Here is an 18,857-nt window from a genome sequence, read left to right as displayed (position 1 = left end):
CTACCTCCTTAATACAGAACAGAACTTGTACTTTGGGTCGCTCACCAACTAGAGCTGCAGACAAAAGCCTCACTGAGAAGATAACCAGTAATATATCATCTTTTGTCTCAACACTTACAATAGTCTGAACTACTTGCGCTTTTCAAATCACTCCGCCCAGCAGCCATGTGTGGAAAGTAGTTCCGGCTGCATTTGCCACAAAAACAACTCTGTCTCTAATGTTACATTATTATTTCATAGCGTGGTGAATGTGCAGGTCACAACTTGTCCACCAGAGCGTTTTGGAGTTGTTGGATTGTGTATTTGATGAGTTTGATGAGGAACAGGGGACCTGAACCGTTCACCTCCATTGTGTTCACTGAGCAGCTCACGTCTCTGCCCCGCCGATCTCAAAACAACATGCACCGATAATTAAAGGTGATGAACCTACTGCTACGACTATAGGGATTATGGTCATAGGATAATTTGCCAAAATGTTGAACTATCCCTTTAAAAGTGAGAAAAGGTCAAAATTATTGTTGAAAACCAACTGACCATTGCTGCTATGACTCCACTCTACTGGGGGTGGAGATGAAAATGAATACGAATAGACACCATCAGATTGTTTAGCAGTGAAAGATATCTTTATTTTGCAGCTTCTTGCTTCTTGTCTTTGGTCTTCTTCTCCGGTTGTGTCGGCTCTGGTGCCACTTTCTCTCCTTTCAACGGGGCCGGCTTCTTACTGGTGCAGGCCACTGGGGCATCTGAGTGAAAGGTTAATAAACGTGATGTTTCTTTTACTGTGTTGGGGTGCAGGACTGTTAACACACTGACTCTGAGCGCCAATGTTTTGTGGATACGTATTTGGTCAAACACCATAGCCTACTAGCTACATGAGCTGCTTTTAAAGACCAATTGTGTCACAAGCAGCATAATCATCTATCGAACATGGCCAAGAATGATGTGCTTCGTTTCCCAGGCAACAAAGTGAACCCTTCACTTCCACCCAACCTGTCCCAAGTCTCATTGTTGACCATGATTATCTGCACTATAGATTTCATGGCCCTCTGTCCTGTAGTTGTTGAGATCTTTGGGCTCCTTTAAATGTTTAAATGCTGTTTAGGTGCACTACGGACACTGAGTTATTACCTGTTCTAGTTTTTCCAGCACCTGGTCCAAGTTTGGCCTCTGTTTTCAGAATCCATGGATGCTGCATGGCCTTGTCTGGTGTTAAGCGCTTTGCTGGATCATAACTAAATAATGACATAGAGGTATGTAATGGAGAGATGCTATATTAAATAGTCCAAATATACAGAAAGCTCTAGATCTATGAATGTTTTCATTGATTATGCAGTGTCATTCCTATGAGCATTTCTCAGAGAGTGCACTTACTCAAGGCAGCGCTCAATGAAATCCACAAAATTGACACTCTTAGATTTCAGATGTTCATTCAGAGTGGTTTGATGACGTGTTATTTCTTTAATTTCCAGTGGGACACCATGACAATCTGCATAACCACGACAACTTAATGGGTAAGTTTCACAATGCCCTGTGTGGTTGAGGACGCTATTGTTCAATCCCGTTTGCTCACCAAAGAAGTCTTTTCTCTTGGGTGCTTTCAACAGGTACACTGGAGGAGGGATTCCCAACACCTACAAGAAGAAGAATACAGTTTAAACAAAAGAAAAAGGTTATATCAGTTTTAATGTAATGAAGACAGCGTTGTTTAATCACAATCATCACCTTCATTATACTGCTGAACTGGTCTTTATTGTTAAATCCACGAAAGATACGTTTACCGAGGTGAAGCTCGGCCAACACGCAGCCCAAGCTCCACATGTCGGTGGCCGGACTGCACCTTTTGTCCAGGAGCATCTCTGGAGACATGTAGAACAGAGTGTGGATGAGGGGGTGGTCTGTGGAGGGAAATGTAATAAAAATAGATGAACATAATGAGAGTTTATACATGGCCAATATTTTGGTTGGTAAAAGATTTAACTCTATGAGAAACATACAGCGTCAACTTCACACCAACCTCTGTGTTTCATGAAGTAGCACCCACCAAAGTCACAGACTGCTATTTTCCTTTCACCGTCCTTCTTGTACTGTAATATATTATCCTAGAGAAAAACAAAACAAAACAAAACAAAAAACAGCACTATTAACGACTCTTTGCCTTATGTTCCTTCAAACTGTGTTTTAACAGATTTAAAGAGGAACTATGCAGGTCTATTGATTGATCTCTCGCCGGCTTCGTTGTATGCACATGGCCTGGATGAGGGTTAGCAAAACAGCGGAAAAGCAACCAGACTTACATTAAGAAGTTGGCTGGATGTGTTGATTGTATTTGTCAATACAGGATGAGCTCATATTATACGGGAGGATCCAGTGCTATTATAAGTTTATTCATCATGTTAAATCATGTTTAAGGCAGTTCCTGTGTAATTATTGTGTTTTGTCTGTGCAATAACAAATGTGTGTGGCCGAGCCCAAGGCCACACGGCCCCTGAGGGAGGCTGCAATAAAAACAAATTCTTCTTCTTCTTGCTCTCATTCCAGATGGGATTTGAACACCATCCTCCCTAAAGTCAATGCTATTACCCAAAGCGCTGTCCAGCTGGATGTGTCAAGCTCTCAGTTCCACCACTCTATACCTTATAGAAACTTGCACCTTTGGATAACTTGGGCCCAAAGCCAGCTAGCAGACACACGGACAGGTAACTGATTACTAGACTCTTTGGGTTATAGCAGATTAAACTGTTCAGTTATCATCATCAGTTATGAAGTAGTAGTGTTCGAACACTGATGCAACATTTTCTCAAAGTTATTGTGTGTAGAGTTGTAAAGTTTATATCTAGGGTGTCTCCCAGTGGTCTAAATATGACACATTTATGCTTTCCTCTTGGGGAAGAGATAAATGTGTTTGGTGGATGATTGGATCTAATTTTGTGTTAAACAAAGAAACATGTTTTGGAACCAGTTGAAATTGAAATTTACAACACAGTACCCACAAAATGCAACATTTTCCTGAAGTCAATGGTTCCTACCGGTTTGAGATCACCATGGACCATCTTCTGCTTTTTGAGCAGTTGCAGACACTTCAAGACGTCTATGGCATATTTTCTTATCTCCTTCTCACTGAGTCCATGCCGGTTGTTGTCCTTTAAGACTGTATATAGGTCCTTTCTGAAAATCAGTGTGAGAGGATTGCATTATCTTTTAATCTCAATGTGTGATGCAGAATTCATCTGAAGTGTTTCCCCTCTCAAAGAATAGACACTTACTCAAAGAGTTCAAAAGTGATGCAGAGGTGTTTACGGAAGTAGAAGTTCTCCCTCATGTGGGCAATGTTGGCTGTGTTGGTCTTGTCCAGCTCACGTAGAATGTCTAAAATCTTCACTTCAGCCTTTCCAACCTGATGAACACTGAAAAACCATTGGACCACAGACAGTTATATCAACTTTTTGTTTTAACAGCGCCCTACAGAGTTTCAAACCAACAATCCACCAACTACCTTATAGCTTCCAACCATACAAAATACATGAGATGAGCTCAGAACATACGGTCTATATGTTTTGTGTGCTACTATATGCATTGGTTTGGTAAAGCTGTACCTCTCTTTGGTTCGAATAACCTTGACGGCCACCAGCTCCATGGTCATGTGGTCCATGCACCTCAGGACTTGTCCAGAGTAGCCTGTCCCAATCACCTCCAATACTTCAAAGCGGTAGGCCAAGTGGTCATTCATAATCTGTTCATTTAAAGGATTATATTGTCATTAAAATTGTAAGTATCTACCATAAACCATAAGAAAACAACCAACTACTACTACTACTACTTCATAGATGAAAAGGTGGAGAAATGTAATTGCCAATATGCGAAATCAGAGCTGCTCTAATCATTATCTTTACACAATCAATGGATGCAGTTGACTGTTTCTGTCCATTAAAGCACTCACTATTCTGTAGAATCCATGTGCAGTGTCGTATCCGTAGTTGTTGTAGGACCCGGTATCCTCGGAATTGCTGAAGTTTGAGTAAACTGTCTTATCAGCTTTCTGTCCCACGTACCACACCTGTTTGTAGTCGTTGATTTCTTCCAGCTCGTATTCTGTCAAATACGACTTTAAATCTCTCAGAGCAGCTGAATCGGGGTAAAAAAAAGTAATTCAGATGTTCTCACAAAGGGATCAGAAGACTGTAAACTACAAAAAACAATCTTAAAGGCTTGTACCTTCAGGGGACATGGCTGATGGAAGTGATGTGCTGCTGACTTCCTGCCTTTCCTTAGGACCAGAGCTTTGCGTGGGGAGAGTTGTGCGACTCTTTGTGTCCTCTTGTTGCTGCGTATCAACAGTATCAAATACAAAACACTGAAAATGTTTTCCTACAAATTGAAATAGTAATGATAAAAACCTGTGTAAACCAAACAGTCTTCTGACAGACCTCGACAGCATCTTGATAGGAAGATATCTGTGAGTATGTGTAAGTTGTTGGGAGCGAAGTATACTGATGGAGGCTGGACCCTGGTTGTGCTTCCTGCAGGTCTGTGCTGACGGCCGGCATGACGGCTTTTGGGGTTTTCTGTGGACTGTTGTCGACCGACGTTCTCAAGACTGCCTCTTGAGTAAACCTAACCTTTTTAGCAACAGCCTTTGGCTTTGGTGTCGTCTTGTCACCTTTCTTGGTAAAATCAGTCTACGAGCAAAGAAATGGGGGAAGGTTTGTAACTGGCAAACTGACCAGCACAATAATTAAAAGTGACTTGTGTTGGAAAATATACCCACTAAAGTCAATTCTAGACCAAAACAAATCAACTTTTCTTACTGGACAAACAGTAGAGGCATAAAATTGACACACTAAAGTAGAGCTGCTACAGATTTTTCCTTTACTACTTGAGAAATTTACTCAAACAAGAAAACCAAGAAGCAAAATCTAAGTGTACAGAGGTTAATAGTCATTGGCTTATATATTATAATGGGCTACAAATTGTGTGAAATTATCGGCCTCTGAGATAAAACACATTTCGAGTAGATGAATTAGGTGATAAAGAAAGTTTTCAAGAAAGATTTATAATTATCTACACAGGGGATGTCTTATCATGGTGCCTCAAAACCTCGAAAATCCAGTAGCAATGAAACATGGAAGCTTGTAAATTTATCTTCATTTTGAGCCTAATTTCAATTAACTGCTGAATCTTGGGAACTGGAACCAATTAACACTCAGGACTTATTTTTTCTTCGACTTACTTCAGGTAAAGTTCAGCTAATTTTTAGTAGGCTATTCATTCATGCAGTGTTATCTTACAAACCAAACCAACCTTGTTGTGTTTTAAAATCGGCCTGGGAATGTTTCCTCCTTTTGGTAAAAGCTTTGCAGGAGGTTTTTTAGCTTCCATCTGCTTGTCTGAAGGCCGAGGGCTGCTGCTGCTGTCCTCACCTGGTGACCTGAAGCAACACTCATTGCCCGTCACACAGGTTTGTCTGTGGAAGGTTTTAACGTGAAGACTCTACAGAGGTTCTGCAGAAGTTCTGATGACAGGACAATGGAACGGGTCATAGATGGAGATTCTATGAGCTCGGTTCTGGTCTGAGGCTGGTCTGAGGTCAGTGGCCCAGTATAGCACCTGTAGTGGATCTGGGTTTTTTTTACATTGATTTGATAGAGAAATCCTTAGTGTTATTATTTGAGTTTGAGTTTGAGTTTAAGTTTATTTCGATCAGCAAAAAATAAATAGAACCACAAAAAAAAAAAAAAAACAGTAACACATCCCTCTAAAAACAGGGCTGCATGGCTGATCGAAAGGGTCAGGGCTGAAGCTACAAGCTTATAGATGCCCTAACCTTTAAACCATATATGTATATATACAGTACCTATACTGTAAACAAACAAGCATACATGCCATCTACACACATATACACACACCTACATGTACATACTCAGCAAATACCAAGCAAAAATAGACAAATATATTTCATTTTTTGTTCAAATTGCATGATGCTCTTTAAGGATGATGTTATACTTTTATGGAATTAATGGATTGTATGTTTTATATATTTAAGTGTTGTTGTTTTTTCATATACTAGCTATATATATTAGCAATATCTTCATTAGAATTTCATTTTATAAAAAGACATACAAGAACAAACAACAAAAAAGCACCCAAAATGACACAAATGTAAACATGCATTCTAAGTAGTGAATCACCTTGAAGTAGGCCTACCTGAAAAAGATTCCTTAAATGACCTTGTAATCTTGTAGTCTTGAATAAGAACCATAACCATGCAATACGTAAATACAAAGAGACATAGGCTACAATAACTGTGTAGTTTAATTGGCATCCAAAGAAACACATAGCCTACTGTATAAGGACGTTGTGCTGCTTTAGGGTGTCACAGCACTTCTTCACCACACGAGGGCAAAGCAACACAACATATCCCAGGGAGACAACCAGATCTAAACTGGAAATGATCAATTGTGCTACAAGGAGAAGTATGTTTGTGTATGCATAGGTGCTGGGTGTTTCTCATCCTGTACAGAAGTTTATTTTGTAGCAAAAAAGTACATTTTCTTAAGTGTAATACATAAAATATATTGCATTTAAAAATTAATCCTAGTTTCATCTGCACCCGGTTTTGAGCTATAAGCCAAAAAAAAAGAAAGAATTAGTCTTTCTTTACAAAAGTGCAATAGCCACAGGCTTGTTATGAATGTTTGGTATGAGGGCTGTTTTCTGACATCTTTAAGAGCCTCTGACTTCAGAGGACAGCTGTCTCCTGGCAATAAAATGACAAGAAGTGGGTGTGGGAGGGTGGGTGGTAGTGCTGTGTGTAGTGGGGTGGGACTTGGGAATGATGCAGCAGACACTTCATTTCCCATATGCCATCACACCCACAAATCAATAGTGTGCCATTAAAATATATGGTTAAAAATAGCCTATATTTAGGAATAAAAATATTAAATGACATTTAGGCCAATTAAAAGTCAAGTTGACGTTTACACAAAACACAAACTCGTCGTGTCCAACACTGAGCTTCTTATTGGATGTCTCTGAGTTGCGCTTTGTAGCGCAGCTTTTTCAAATTCTGCATCAGCTGTGTGATTTGGCCTCGGACAGACTCAGCAGTACCGGACATGGGGTCAGACAATTTTCAAAATAAAAGCAGGCCTGGGAAAAAAAACCCCACATACAGTATAGGCCAAATGAACTAGTGTCACTCAACCCAATGGAATCAAGTCGAATATTTTGTTTCAGTTGTAGTAAGCTATATAATTATATAATATATAATTAGCTATAAATCTAAATACTGTATGACTTGTAAACTTCAACAACAACAGCCATAAAAACAGCTACCAAAATCTTATATTTTGATTATAACTGGAACATGTTTGGATGCTTGGTAAGAAATCGAGAGAAAGTTAGCTAGATTTGACTAGTTGGAGCTATAGTGTGGTGCAGCTAATCCCTTGTCATTTAAATCAATCAGAATAATTCAATAGACACAGTTGTGTCATTAAATTCACTTTGATGATTTAACATCAAAATAATGATTTAACGTGAAAATTGAACGTTTTAACGTCAACATACTGCAGCCAACAATTTGTTTCTAAGCTAGCTGTCTGAAAATAGCCTTTTAAGTCTTTCTGATTGGAACATAGATGACAAACTTTATTGTGGTTAGTTGTGAAGTTTATGGAGTTTAAAACACTGGCCATAAACTGCGAGAACTAGAACTTAAACGTGAGTATTTATTTTAGTTTTTTACTTTACAACTGAACTAGCCTAGCTCAGCTGTTTGTGAGACTTTTATTGTTGAAACGCAGTAACCGGAAGTTGAAGCCTCGTGCCGTTGGCTCCAACTTGACGTCACAGTCCGCTACAACACACACACCGCGGGGTCGGCGGAGACAGACACACACACACGGCGGACAGGTCGGTGAAAGAGACACACGGAGCGGATAGTTTGGGACTTCCACTGACTGCGGACATAATTATTGCGGATAAAAAAAAAAAAAAAACTCCAGCAGGAACCGGTGTCATTTCGTCGGCCGTTTATTTCAATGGACCTTTCCTCTGTGCGCGTGAGTAGCCTCCATGTACACGAGCGAGCGCTTATCAGGCATTTTATTTTGAAATGCTTCATATAATCTGACTTTCAACACATACCGACACAGAAACCACCCCTTTCTTTCTCTCTTTTTTGTTTGTTTGTATTTAATGTTTGTTTGAATTGAACTGTTGTCTTGAACGTAACTTGTTTGACTGTAGAAGTGCAACAGGTGATATGAACCAACCCCTTCAGAAACATGTCCATGGGTCAAATGCTTTATCTGTGATGGCAAAAAACAAACAATTATCATTATTTCCCATATTTTTCATCACTTTAATCAGTATTAATAATTACAACAAGAATTTGACCCAGACAGAGGTAACTGTCCAACTCTAATCCACAGGTAAAAAGGAAGGTAAATTAGATTTATATATAGGCTACTATACATCTACCTCTAAGGTAATAATTTTAACCCACATTGAACTCATTTAAGTCTGACAAGTCTACACTAGTTGTCTGAGTCTGCTATCTCCATCAGAAGTGCAGATAAGTTGCTGGCACCAAAAAATTAAAACACTTTAATCTGTGATGGCAAAAAAACAAGTATGAACACAAACTCTCATTGTTTTCATCACTTTAATCAGTATGAATAGTCGCCACGTGTATGAATTTGACCCAGAAAGAATTAACAGTCCAACTCTAATCCACAGGTAAAAAGGAAGCTAAATTAGATGTAAATGAAGAAAGGAAGGTAAATTAAATAAATACCTCTAAAAGGTAATGATTTTAACCCATATTGAACTCATTGAAGTCTATAGTCTACATTAGTGGTCTGAGTCTGCTATCTCATCAGAAGTGCATATAAATTGGCACCAAAAAGGAGATTGAATTGTAGAAAAGCTTCACAGTTTTGCACAAGACTGTGACACTAACTGTATTTCCCTCCTAACTTGTGAAGTTACTTGATGACATGAGTGTGTGTCGTCTTCCAGCTGATTCCTTCCCTGTGTGTAGCAGGTGGCTTCTTGGCCTCTGGGACCTGAAATCCAGTCAGGCGGAGAGAGAGAGGGCTTGTCTCATGTTGGTACCCCCAGTTGTTGTGGATTAATGTTTCAGTAGTAGTTCAAACTTGTTCTCAATTTGCACTTGTGTAATATAATGGATTAGTCTTCATTAGAGCTGGCCTTGGGATTCAAACCTCAAGTGTTCACCCCCCTTTTTATGTATTTATTTACATATTCTAGCCATACTCTGCTGTTGCTGGGGTTGCTTGGGGTCGGAGATCTAAGGTTTCCTGTAGTTGAACTCTCATTGAATGTGTTTTTACGGCTTAGGTCATATACATGGATTATGGATTGGATTTGAGGTAAATAAGCGTTAAGAAGAGCAATTGTTGCAAGTAGCTTACAGTTACTGAATGCGAGTGTTGGTCAGAAGCAGCTTGGGTCAGCAAGAAGTGCTAACGGTCAGAGGTCCAGGACAAATCCTCTGCTAAACTATGGTTTTAAACAGTGTTAATTACTGGAAAGGGCTCGTGTCACCTGCTCCCTGCTGCGCTCACATCACTACTGACCAAACCTAGAACATCAGAAAACCGATAATGGGAGATGCAATTATAAAAATGTCCAGTGCCATCAATGCAAACCCTTTTAAACTTCCTTTAAAACAGTTTACAGTTTGTCTTTATGGATTACTGAATGTTAATTGATAGGCAAAAACATAGTAGGAGTGCAAAATGTGAAGAGGTCTGTATATCTTTGGAGGCTGCTGCCAAATTATTCTGTGTGTGTTGAGTGTTCATAAGTTTTGTGTTTTAGTGTCGTCACTGTTTGTCTCTCATCATCCTGCTTTTCATGTCCGGGGCCTTGATAGACTTCCTACTGCACGCAGCGTACCCAGGAGATGTTAATCTGGAGTATTTCATGTTGACGTTTCCTTCTTATCTATCTACCCATGATGCCCGTGGGGGCCAAGAAAACAAGCCTTTGCACAAGCTGTCACTTCCTGGAATGAGTGCGATTGACTTATAAGGGGGTGTCACTGCATCAGCGCAGAGGGAGAGGCAGCAGCAGGACAAAAATACACCAGGGGGGCCGAGCGTCGCTATCTGAGTCGATGGGGCTGCTGTCAGATGAGAAAGGCCAAGTTGAGCTCCGGCATGTCAGAGGATTTTCCAAATGCACGGGTGGAGAAAGGATCAATAAATGCATCGTTGTTGTTGGATGATTGAGAAGGGAATGGAAGTGAAGTCCAGACTGTTTTCAATCAATCAATCAATCAATCAATCAATCAATCAATCAATCAATCAATCAATCAATCAATCAATCAATCAATCAATCAATCAATCAATCAATCAATCAATCAATCAGGCTTTATTTATATAGCACTTTTCATGCCCATAGCAGCTCAAAGTGCTTTACATGTTAAAAACAAGCAATATAGGGGACACATATTGGGAGACATAGGGAACACATGTTAGGGAGACATACATAGATTCGCAAACACATACACATTCACACAATAATTTTAGAACATTGGATTTTATCGGGGAAACGCTATCTAATACTCACTCATTTGCAGTGGGGAAAGCACTAGATAAAATGAAATAAAATAAGTAAAATTGAGAAGACGAGAAAGACACTAGGTAAAATGAAGTAAAATAGATAGAATGAGAAGATAAGAGAGATACTAGATCAAATGAGGTAAAATAGATAAAAAGAGAAGACCAGAAAGACACTAGGTAAGAATAAGCAGGTGTAGTGGGATAAAATAGAGAAAAGAATGGGTGAATTAAGATAGAATAAAAAAGATAATAATAGCAAACAAATAAATAAGAAAATAAGATAAATTAAATTAAATGCATGTTTCAAAATAATAGAAATAGTACGAATCAGTTGAAATCACCTCTTTCGTTTTGATGGTGCTTTGAAACAAATTGGGACAAAAATTGAGTAGATTTCTGAACAATATGTCTGACAAACTCTTAACAGCAGTGAAGCATCTTGGTGGCGTCGTCCTGCTGAAGGATGATTAGCCTGCAGCCAAACACAAAGAGGTCCTTGCTCCAGAGAGCACGCGACCTGAGGCCGGGGCGACGGTTCACCTTTCAGTCGGACAATGACCTGAAGCACATGAGCCAAGAAGACGGCTGCCGGCTGCAGTCGTTGTCCTTGAGTGGCCCGGCTTAAAAACCCACAGAACATTTGTTTTCAGAGCAGACACTTCCTATCTAACCTGACAGCTCGCTGCTTTTGTGTGACCTGTAGCTGAGAGACGCTAATCAATGCAGCCTCAGGGACAAGTTAAAGAGGAACTATGCAGGATTTTACCTTAACTCTGCTACATTTTTACCTTAAAGCAGAAGTGAGTGATCCGGTCGTTTTCGCTAATGCTGCGTTCCAGGCAGGCTTTTGAAATCGTAAATTACAGCTTCAAGTCACAACTTACGACTTTGTAGCGTTCCAGGCAACCCACTCGTGTTTTTCCGACCTGTTTTACCGGTGAAAGTCACTATAACGGCCACTCGTAACTTCCGACCGGTGAACTCGTACCAGATCGAACTGGTACCACTTCACGGTCGGAAAAATACGAGTTTCCTTGAACGCACCATAACAGTCCTCGTCGCTACGTCACCACATTCACGGCGTTCCTTGGCTGCACACACAGCCCTGCATGCCGTTCTCTCTCCTCATTGGATAAAAACTGTAGGATACGATAAATGTTTTCTCTTCGGCTCAGAGCAGAGCAGAGGGACTGAGAGACCCGTGTTTCAGTCCAAACACTCTATGTAAGTGATTGCTGTCGGAAGATATAACTATTTAAGACTTATATTAACACAAATATATCACTCACTTCTGCTTTAATAACTAACTAACTAAATAGACTTGTAACTTGTTTTAGGGAGAATGGAGGCTCTCTGTCTTCCACATACCGTCTCTTGGCTGAAAACTACAAAAATATACGCTTCAATTCAATCAATTTATTCACATATCTAATAAAAGAAGAAGCAAGTATAACCTCGTATATGATAAATAACATTATCCACCGCTACATGAATTGCTTTCTCGCCGGCATTCATTGAAAACAAATGCACATGACTGGGAGGAGGGTTAGCAAAACAGAGGAAAAAGCGACCGGACTTGCATAGTTTCCCTTTAAGTGTTTGGATTAAAGCACTCACATGTCACATTTCTGATTGTTCTTGCACTCTAATGCTCCTGAGAAGAAGTATTTTCACTAAAAGAAACCTCAACAGTAGCTTGTTGCATTCCTTGCTGCTCTCTAAGTTGGACATGAGCTCTGCAGTTTGCAGGCTGGGTCAGTATTTCTGCCTCTCGCTGTAACAGTCTGTGTTTGTTCCTTCATCCTCTTTGTTGGACGAGTCGTTTAGAGTGGATTACAACTACTTCACGGGTTAAATCCCAGACGGGCTCAGGTGTGTTTGCACATCTGAGTTGCACTGCACTGCAGTCTGAAATCACTTGAAGGCCAGTGTGGCTGTGTACAGTACAGTAGGTTAGCATATTGTTCACCAGGCAGCAGTCTAATGCTTATTAGTCTGCAAAACCCTCTACTTCTCAAGTATATGGGACCACATGGGGTTCAAATCCCTCTCTATAAATTGGGGTCTTAAATTTAATCTAAACCAACATTGGGTCTACAGGACTGGGAGGCATTAGCTCAACCATCCGTGAGGGCCGGGTTATTAAGATGTGCGTTTTATTTCCATTACAGCATCAATTAAATGAAGGATTTGCTCCAGAGCTGTTGATATTTGGCTCAAACCAGTGGCTCCTTGGCCTCAAACTGACAGTAACTGTGTCATCCAGTTGCCACTTGAGGTAGGCGACATACGTACTGTCTGGGAGATAATGCAGCAGTTCGTAGTAGCAGGTCCTAATGCAGCAACAGAAGAACCTCCACGGTGTGCGGTGTTAATACTGTGAGGATTAAGGGTTTGATTTCAGAGCTCACATGTACCAATTAAAGCCTGTCTCAGTGCAACCAAACATATGGCATTGGAGCCAGACTACTAGTACAGTCTGTGTTGAACAGGTGCTGAGTAAGGCCCGACTCATCTCTCACTACCAAGCTCATAGTTGGTCCTGAATAGTCAAACTATTGAGTTGGACTTCATAAATATCTATATTTTATTTTACATGTATCAAGAGTTTTTGACACCAGAACACAGTTTATTGCACTGAACAACATTAGTTTGACTTTTTATTTATCTTATTTTAGATGAAAAGTCCTGGATTAGACTAACATTGTCAGTCCAAAAATACAATGTACTAAAATTATATAATATACAGGTGCATCTCAATGAATAGAATAGAAGAATATCATAGAAAAGTCTATGTATGTCAGTAATTCAATTCAAAAAGTGAAACTAATAAATTAGGAAATCCATTACACACAAAATGAAACATTTCATGTCTTTATTTATTTAATTTCTCTTAATTGTAATGATTATGCTTTATATTTAATGAAAACTTAAAATTCAATATCACAAAAAGTTTGAATATTTACAAAGACCAATTAAAAAAACTTCTTAAAAAAAAACAAAAAACGGATATGTTGGCCTTCTGAAAAGTATGTCCATCTACATGCACTCAATACTTGGTTGGGACTTGAAGTCTGTGTATTCTAGTGGTTATAATGGAAATAACCCAAAAATGATAAGCATTGGAAAATCTAGGTCCGTTTTACATCACAGGTCTTAATGCTCATTAATGCTTTAACTGTTAGATAGTTTGATTTAACTGAAAGTTGTCACCACACTTTAAAAGAAGAAGAAGTTGTGTATCGCTTCCTCTCCTGTTATAGTAACCGACCGTCATGGGACGGATGGGAGGGTATTTGTGTTTCATATTCACACAAAAACAGGTCTGTCTTTGTGTGAGTTTCTGCCACTGCCTCTGGACATGGTAAACAGAGACGATCATATGTTGAGATGTTTGCCGCCGTCGTTGTGCCAAATATTTTTTGTCGTTGTTTCAAATTGCATCGTTGGAAATGTTTTTCCACTTCCTTGCCAAGAGTTGATTACACACAAATTCAATACATTCCTTATTGTCAAGTAAAATGGTAAAAAAAATGAAACGAAGGTTAGATTAGGCTGTATTTGTGTTATTGATGATGACATAGTGACCCAGATGAAGGCCTTTTCATTTGCTGTCAGTGTTGCTGCAGTCGTGACCTTCTTAACAGCCATTGTTGGCACCTCTGTATGTGGAGGTAAAGGTATCTGATTACACACTATATAATAATGGGTCACATCTTCAATGGGTTTCTGATTAGGTCTGAGGCTACAACTACCGATCCGCTCTAGATATCCTCTAGATTCCTGTCAATGACACGACGGGTCAGCAAACCCATTTAAGGCTTTGTTACGAACCCTTTTTTACCTTTTACAGTCGTATTGGTTTTTATTAGTGTTTACCAGACACTTGTGACACACCCCTGTTCTTCGGTTCAACCTTTGCACCAAAGGTGAGACTCAACATATGTCCTTATTAGTTAAAACTACTACAAGAAAACACAGTCGGTGAGATAAGATGAAGCCTTAAAAGAGATCGTCTGACTGTCTGATGAACAGAGACGTTATTATCTCTATCTGTGAAGTCAGAGAGAAAACCTCCTGCCAACCGAGATCTTTCTTCATGTAATGGTACGTACAGTATACACTTTAAATCACTGTTTAAATAATGGTATTCTTTGATATTTGGCAGCGTTTTTGACAGCAAATGTCAAAAAAATCACGCAAAAGAACAAAAAACAAAACAAGGCTGTTGTTTGGTGTGTGATAAAATTGAGATACAAGGTCACGACCCAACAGCTACGTGATGTAATGAAGTTTGGCTTTCATGTTTCAATGTTGGACGTTTGATTCAGGGATAAAAATTGACTCTATAATAAAAATCTTAACTTTTTTTAAGTGCTGCTGCTGCATATCATGTCGTGACTGTTGTGGGAGTGTTTTCATGTGTCCTGTTGACACAAAAACAAGTCTGTCTTTGTGAGTTTTGTTATTGCCTCTGGCTGAAGTAAAAAAAACACAAAAAAACTAGTCATATTCTGAACCTGTAAAAACTTGAGATGTTTTTCCAGTCTACTAAAACGGCATTATGGGAAACCGCTGTTCGCCACTCTTGAACCATGAGTTGTTTACTTCTTCGTCAGACTAAATAATCAAAATTCAGTAGGTTAAACTAAACTAACTAATGATTTTCTAGCTATGCTTTGGCACCACACACTGCCTGTGTCTTAAAGTATTTATTCAAAACGTATTCAATATGTTCTCAGGCTTCTTCTGAGAGCAGGTTTTGCATTTTGCCAGTTTAGTTTGGGTGGTGTGTTGTTAACGTGTTGTCAGTATTAGACTGAAACTGAAATCAGGTGTTGTGTCAGTACCAGATTTCTTGCAGTTACATAACTTTCCCTGCTGTGTGTATATTTCCATCTCTGTTTCTCTCTCTGTGTAAATCCATAGTGATTTCCATGCATTTGAATATTGGCCGTCCGGAGGGTTCAACTACTTTCTTTGAATGACCATACCACCGATGCAAATCTTTCTTCCCTTTCCCTCCTCCTCCTCCTCTTCCTTCTTTTCTGACCAACCAGAGTCAGGTGTTCTGGTTGAGCTCAGGTGCTGGACTTGGGTCCGATGGTTCATACGTCGTACTGCTCTGTCCATTATCCTCAACTCTGCTGCTCACTAGAGTTCAGGCCTGGACTCAATGAAATTGGAAATATGATACGATTGTACTTTTTTTTTTTTACTCTGAGGGAGGTTTTGTTATAAAACTAGATGCTGTTCCCTTATGGCCTAATTTAATGTTGCCTTTATTGTTTTCATTGTGGATATCTGAACACACAGGGCGGAGAAAACCTGTTTCTTTTCTTTCTTTTTTTTTGTAGCTCATCCATGTTTTGAATTATGTTGCCTGATTACAGTTTCTTGAACTAGTCGGCTTGGAAAAAGCCATGTCATTTGAGAAATGCACTTGTTTTAAATGGACCATTTTGCAGATATTTACACATGTATAAAATCAAATTTTCCAATTTCTGAGCATAAAAAGTCACAAAAATTGTTCCTGTAAATGCTTTTTTTTTTCTTTTACATTTGGCATTCAGGCCTGAGTCTGTGACCAGAGTCGTAAAGTGCAGCTGTCCTCCTCAGCTCTCATAAGAGCTCTTAACATGTTCAGTCTTGCACAGATGACACACTGTACACAGCAGAGACCACAGTGAAGCCCAGCAGCTGTTTATGTTGCACACTCAGGATTACTGTTAAATTTACTATTCGCTGTCTTGTCTTTTCTGCACAGCTGGATGTCAGGAGAGATACACTGACTTTCCCTTTCACTGTCGATTTGTTTTAAAGACACAAGGGCCTAAAAATGCGACGTTTTATTTTTATTTTTTAGCAGACAACTTGGCTCCTGGTTGCATTATTACTGATCCTCTGATTGACAGTAATGATCTGTAGGAGGAAACGTCGTTACATTTCCTGCAGTGGAGTAAAAGGCGACAGCAGCAGTGGAGCAGGTCTGTTCCAGGTTAGTTCAGTTAGTCAAAGGTCATCACATCCCCTACACACTTACTGTACACTCACTCAGGTGCAGGACGGTATAGACAGTCCTCACTCACCTGATTGGATCGTGTTAGTCATGATGGCTGCCTGTCCTGTCATGAAGCAACTTATTATTATAAAATGATAAACAACAGCAACATTTCCTCCACTAGCGCAGCGTTGCATCCTGCACACGTCACCCTTTTGTTTTGCTGGTGGGACTTTCCAGTGATAATGGCTTTATTTATATCAGAGTTTTTAGGACTGGAAAATTAATTGAATTTTAAATGTGTGTGATTCTGATTTTGGATCCAAACAATCTCAAAACTTATACAGTATAATCGAAGAACAACGATTATTTTGTCATTTTCCTAGCCTATGGGGATTTTTCTTTCTTTCTTTCTTTCTTTCTTTCTTTCTTTCTTTCTTTCTTTCTTTACTTTCTTCATTTATTCCAGCCAAGGCAATTTCACAATTTGACAATATCAAATCAAATCACAACATTTTCTTATTCCTTGGTTGGAAGGGGAGCAGGGAGAAGATACACCTTACAGTATATTGCCTACTGCCCCTCACTCCGTTTTTTTATTCTACTAATCTGTCACTGAGCAACAGTCTTACCATAAAACAAACAAAACAACTACAACAAATAAAATAAAAGACAGTCTTTCTACCCACATGTGTAACTTACTGTAATTCACAAAAGTAAATGTAGTGACTCATTGTTGAGTGGTTAATAGTAGTAGCTAGTTAGTTAGTTGTTGCTGGTTCATTAAATGTGCAGGTTGTTGGCACAATCAAGCAAAACCTCCACCTCCTACCCCCCGAATATACAAAGATAGTCGTCTAAAATAATCGAAAGTCACAAAAACACCAAAAAAAACCAAGAACTGAAATGTTGCCAAGGCCAAACTGGGTCGTCTCAAAACCGTAGGAGTAGAAAATCTTAATTTGGTGCAGAAGATGAGTCATAATAATAAGAAACACACAGGATAACAATAGTAAGTCGGTGCTGAGCCCCGTGGCTCTGGTGACCCACTCCCCTGTGCTGTGGTCTCCCACCGAGGAACAACAAGTGGTCTGCTCCCCCTCAGACCCCCTTATCTGTAGGTTAAGTACGGGCGTGTCGCTCTCAGCCGTGGACCGGTCTGATGCAGCTTATAGATATTCATGCTCATGTTTTCTGTTTCTGACGTGAGCAGCCAGAAACTCTCTTTGTTTGTTTTAGAGAGTTTTTTATTCAGGGGTTGATAATGGAGCTTTAATGGTTAGTGCAGAGAGGCCAGAGTCATATTTTTTCAGTTTTTTGCTTTTGGTCTTCTGGTTTGAGATGCAGCCGACCTTTCTGTGGTTGTGTTTCCTGAGAGAGGGAGGGAGGGAGAGAGGGAGGGGGGGAGGGAGAGAAAGAGGGAGAGAAAGAGGGAGAGGCGGCGGCAGGTCCAACACTTATTCTTACATTCCAGCTGTTCATATTTCCTGTTTTCAGAACAAACCCTTTGCTGCTGGAGCTAATCTGCATCACACTCAGCAGCGGCGTGTCTCCGGTCACATTTAAATTCCATAAATTTCATAATTTAAAGGGATAGTTCAACATTTTGGCTAATGTGCCTATTGCCATAATCCCTATAGTCATAGTAGTAGCTTCATTAGCGGTGCATGTTGTTTTGAGATCGGCGGGGCAGAGCCGTGAGCTGCTCAGTGAACACAATGGAGGTAAATGGTACAGGTCCCCTGTCCCTCATCAAACTCATCAAATACACAATCCAACAACTCCAAAACGCTCTGGTGGACAAGTTGTGACCTGCACATTCACCACGCTATGAGATAATCATGTAACATTATGTAACATTACGACACATGAAGCAATACTCTACTTGTAATACTTCTTGCACTTCTGAAAACTACTTATCACTCCGCCCAGCAGCCGTGTCTGGGATGTAGTTCCGGCTGCACTTGCCTCTAAAACAACTCTGTCTTGTAATGTTACATGATTTTTTTTATTTCATATCGTGTTGAATGTGCAGGTCACAACTTGTCCACCAGAGCGTTTTGGAGTTGTTGGATTGTGTATTTGATGAGTTTGATGAGGGACAGGGCAGGGGACCTGTACCGTTCACCTCAATCTCAAAACAACATGCACCGATAATCAAAGGTAATGAACCTACTGCTATGACTATAGGGATTATGGCAATAGGTGAATTTGCCAAGATGTTGAACTATCCTTTAATAAAGAATCTGCAGCAGCACCATTCT

General features: G+C 39.8%; 1 protein-coding gene across 1 annotated transcript in view; it reads left to right on the top strand.

Moving 5' to 3' along the window:
• The first annotated feature begins 7,881 nt into the window (after positions 1-7,881).
• Positions 7,882-18,857, top strand: part of mical2b (microtubule associated monooxygenase, calponin and LIM domain containing 2b) — a 77,306-nt gene continuing 66,330 nt past the window's right edge. The window contains exon 1 of the mRNA XM_083974365.1: positions 7,882-8,060. The gene's annotated coding sequence lies outside the window, so the exon portion shown is untranslated. The remainder of the gene's footprint in view (positions 8,061-18,857) is intronic.

This window comes from Trachurus trachurus, assembly GCF_905171665.1.
Source record: "Trachurus trachurus genome assembly, chromosome: 6".
NCBI classification, from domain to species: domain Eukaryota; kingdom Metazoa; phylum Chordata; class Actinopteri; order Carangiformes; family Carangidae; genus Trachurus; species Trachurus trachurus.
The sequence above is the reverse complement of the archived record's forward strand: the minus strand, read 5'-3'. Positions and strand labels throughout refer to the sequence as shown.